Source organism: Poecilia reticulata, linkage group LG17 (assembly GCF_000633615.1).
Source record: "Poecilia reticulata strain Guanapo linkage group LG17, Guppy_female_1.0+MT, whole genome shotgun sequence".
Taxonomy (NCBI): Eukaryota; Metazoa; Chordata; class Actinopteri; order Cyprinodontiformes; family Poeciliidae; genus Poecilia; species Poecilia reticulata.
The window spans coordinates 7,259,495-7,264,073 of record NC_024347.1 but is presented as its reverse complement, the minus strand read 5'-3'; positions in this window follow the sequence as shown (position 1 = coordinate 7,264,073).

Genomic DNA, 4,579 nt, shown 5'->3' with positions numbered 1-4,579 from the left:
TTACAAAACTTTGATGAAATTTTGTGAAATAAAAGCTTAATTTTGGTATAATGTAAATATTTCATGGACCTGATGAGCTACTATATGGCCTCCTTCAGAATAACATCATATAAATTGAGGTAGTTTGGCTTTTTGTCAACTCTGTCAGATGTCAACTCCATCATTTTGTGACTCTTTCAGTGAAATTGTTGTCAAATCTCACTTAAATTTGCAATTAATTAACTTTAATGTATTTTACATAAATTGCATTACTTCACATGTATCAAGTTTTTCATTTTACTCACTAGTTTGTCACCACCTTCAGTTCTGTGTCAACTCCGTCATGCAGTGTCAAGTCCGTCAGATGGACTTTTTGTTGTTTTTTGCTTTAAATAATATTTATTTTGTTTCTTGAGAAGCATTTGTCTGTAAAGTGAGTAAAAATATCACTAATAGGGTCATTAAAACATTTTTTTTATTTATTTTTGTCAGATGGTGATGACAACGTTATAGGTCAGGTCGATTAAAAATGTAATTTTTTTTTTTAAATATTGCAACTGGGAGCCTGTACCTTAGCATCTTTACATTTCCAAAACATTATTTGTCATATTTGCATACATAAGGTTGAGAAATAACAACAACAAAAAAAGGGAAAATTATAACCCATTTTGTCCCTATTCTCAAGAATCACTGATATACTAAAGTATACTTTTTTTTCACCTGGGTCCTCTCAACAACTCTGCCTTTAGATTCTGTTTCTGAACAATATGAGGAGGAGCAGTAAAAAAGGGAAAGCCCTGTTATTTATAACCGAAGCAGGTCATATTAGAACTACGTAGCCCTAAAAAGCATTGTGCGCTCTTAAAGTAACGCCCTAAAGTTCTTCAATGAATGTGGTCATAAACTATCAGCAGATCTACAAAACACATGTACACCAAAAACTAGAGAGCCATGAGCTCCCATAACAGTCTGGAAATGGGTAAAGGTCTTGGCCAAGACCAAAACCATGCTGCTGCTCCAGGGTATGAGCTTTGTTAATCAGTCAGAGCTTCCTTTCCAACAAACTGAGCATGTTTTTCCACAGAGAATAGAAGTTAGATTCCTCAATAGTTTCAACACACTCTCAGGTCCCTGTTGTTCTAGACTGGGTCCACCATCCTGGTTGGCCTCTCTGCCAGTGTTGTCACTCTTCTCAATGTATACTGAAGAGGCCTGTCAGCAATGACAGACCCCACAAAGTCCAGAGTGTTCAGAATCTTACGGTTGATCTTGTTTGCCCCTGGTGCCCTCTCAACTGTGACGTTTTTTAAGTACCTAAGCAACCTCTGCTATGGTAATGACCTTGCCTTTCTCCAATCCCTCAGACACTGACTCCTGTGCACAGAGGGTGCCCTAATACCCTCTGTGCTGGGACTACATGTGAAAATTAGCATTTTTGCTATAATCTCTCCTTTTAAAAGGTTAATGAAATGTTCTACATTGACTTTATATAAATAAACAGAACTTAGTGGCTGGAGATCCTCAAAGTGATTCTTCTATTGCCTGACAATAATCTTAGTTTAGGTGAGCAGTGACCCCCAACATTGCCAAGCCATCGCTTTCGTACACATTTCCACTCATTTCTCATTTCCCTTCACTGCTTTGTCTGGGCTTTCTCCAGACAAAGATTAACTTATATATGACATTTTTATTTCTGTTAGATGTTTTTATTTCATAACTTATTCCAAGACTTTTAACCAAAGATGCGCTAAAGAAAACTGTATGTGATAAAATTTTTAGCATTATAAAATCCGACTTGACAAAATCAGCGTCTTATTCAGTTTGACATTATGAGGTTGACTTTTTTTATCTGACAGTTTTTAATGCAAAACTTAGGTAAAAATAAATGTGTGTTTTAGGAATAGGGTACTCTTACATAACTGTAGCATTGCAGAAAGCTGCATCACAGCAGCATATTGTCACTTACTGTATCATTCTGAATTGCTAGCTGAGGCTTTGGCTGTACCAACATCTTCCTACAGCGAATGTTGTTCGTGGATATTACTTCTAAACGAGGCAAGACAAGAACGGAGGACGAGTGAAAAGGAAAAGCACTAAAGATTTAGGGATTACTGTCATTAATAACAAACCACTAAAATATAATGGATTTGCTTGAGGAAATGTTTTAAATTTTGCTGCACATAGCAGACATGACCACACTGACTTCTATGATTTTCAGCTTGATCTGCTTTGATCAGTGACCAGTTAGTGAGAAATAAAAAAACAAAACAAATCGATCTTCTGCCTGATTGCAACCCTCATCATGTCAACACTGTTACTGAGGGAAAATGATTCAAGGTGAATATTTTCAGTATTTCTAAGAAAAAAATCACAGTCGAAGGAACCACAGAGAAGAAGCTTAATAAATGTAAAGATGTCAAAGATGTCCGCAGTTCACTGAGGCTGCAAGAGACAAGGAGAAAAAACAGAAAACTTGAAATTTGCTGCTCTGTTTTATCCTTTGGAATATTTAGCATCCCATTCATGATAAATACATAGTTCGTAAAATAAATGTTTAGCTTGCTAATTAAAAATTTAGTTCCCCTTCATACATCAATCTGAATAACATAATAAAAACAAGGCTATAAAAAATTAAGACATTTTTTCCTCTAACAACTGGCTAAATAACTTAAATTGTTGTTAATTTTAGACAAACTGAACCCCATAGATGAAAGTAAAAGACTCTTTAAAAACCCTATGTTCTGTTATTAAGCAAATAAATCACTCTGATAATCCCACCTGAGTTTAAAATAAAGGAGTTTATTATAAATTAATTAAATTAAAAATGTACATTTTTCTTTTTTTTTTTTAGAGCATATGTTAAAACCGTTTAGATCTGCTTTAACCGTCGTGCTGTACAGGTGAGCTTACTCTTGTAAATTTCAGGTGAATTATGATTAATAACGTTTCTTCTTGTTAAGAGACCGTCTATAGGCTACGTCCCATATGTTGTCATTTTCCTCGCTCCTATTTGTGTCTGTGAGTGAATAATGCAGCCAGCCTGAGGAGTCCTCTGATGCCTGTGGTTTTTCTTCTACCCCTCCCCTTCCCTGCGGAACGCCATGCATGGGGTTCCCCCCGCTGTGTGACCTGTAGGGTGACGGGGAAACCTGCCATCCATGCGCCCGGACACCCTCAATGCCAGCTCCTCTAAAAATAGTGTGGAGGTGATAAATAATAAACCCGCTCCCCATATGCTGCGCATCCCTCCACCTTCCTCCTGACTTCAACCCGTGGGCTGAATTGAATGACTTCATCTGCTGGGAACACATGAAGAAATGCACAGGATAACAATTAGTGGTTGTCATTTGAAAGACAAAAGCTGCGCAAGTTTAGATATGGCTGTGCGCATTTTAACTCGCCTCGTCGTGACTTTAATATCATTTAGCAGTTTGGGATGTAAGAGACATAAAGTCAATGCTTTTAATAGCACTGCTGAGACAGGCCTGCATTGGGGCTGCAGATATATACGTTTATCTTTATAAAAAACCATTCTATGTTTATGACTCTAGCTTTGTTTATGACTCTACCTTTACTGCTGAACAGCCTCCCTGATCAACGCATTAGTCTCATTAATAAAAGTCCCTCCCCCCACTCCCCCCATCCATCACGAGTTCTGCTCCAGCATCATTTTAAAGCACCTGTATAATTTAACACTCCATGCTAAAATGAAAGCAGGCAGTACCGTCCTGTGCAGAGAGGATGACACGACGCTCCCTTCTGTTTTTTCCTGGCTGTCTGGTCACGATTCAAAGCCCCCATAGCGGGGAGCTTTGTGTTGATGCTGCTGCAGCTGAAGTCCGCATGGGAACCCCTAACCACCCTGCCCCCCTCCATCTCTTCCTCCTTCCTCATGCAAATCATACCACCACCCTTCACCTCCATCTCCTTCTCTTCCCATCTCTTTCCATCTCTACCTCCTCTTCACCCTCCATCCCTCCACCCCTCCACCACCCAGCTTCTCTCTCTTCCTCTCCTCTCTCTCTCCTCCACCCACGCTCAGTTCTCCACGACCAAGAGGCTAAAAATAGCACTAGGAATCCCCGCATCAATTCACAAGCAGAAGGAGGGAAACGTCAGCTCGGACAAGGTCATAAGCCCCCTGATTTTTTTGTCACAGCTCCTGGCAGCGGTTTTCCCCATTTGTGCCAGATTCCATTTTATTACCCTGTATTTCTAAAAAGGTCCAAATGTATTGATCCTCCTTCAAAATGACATCAAAAACCCGCCTTGAAATAAGTCCTAGTACTCCAAGGAGGGAATTATTTGTCGAGGAATAGTGGAAAACCCTCTCCATATGAGTCTGAGGAGAAAGGAAGGCACAGCCAGTAGCTGGAACAATAAACTCTGCATCTGCCTCCAAAATCTCAGAGCGGGTTTTCTTTTCCATATTCCACACTGCAAGCGTCAGGAGACTGCAACGACTGGGAGAGCCCCTTTTAGTAGTGAGAGAATATTGATTATTTTGCTCTCATTTGTAATCGCCTTGATGTGTCTTCTGCAAGCAGAGAGCCTGTGGAGAATCCGTCACATGAAAGGTACGTCCATTTATCATCCTTTC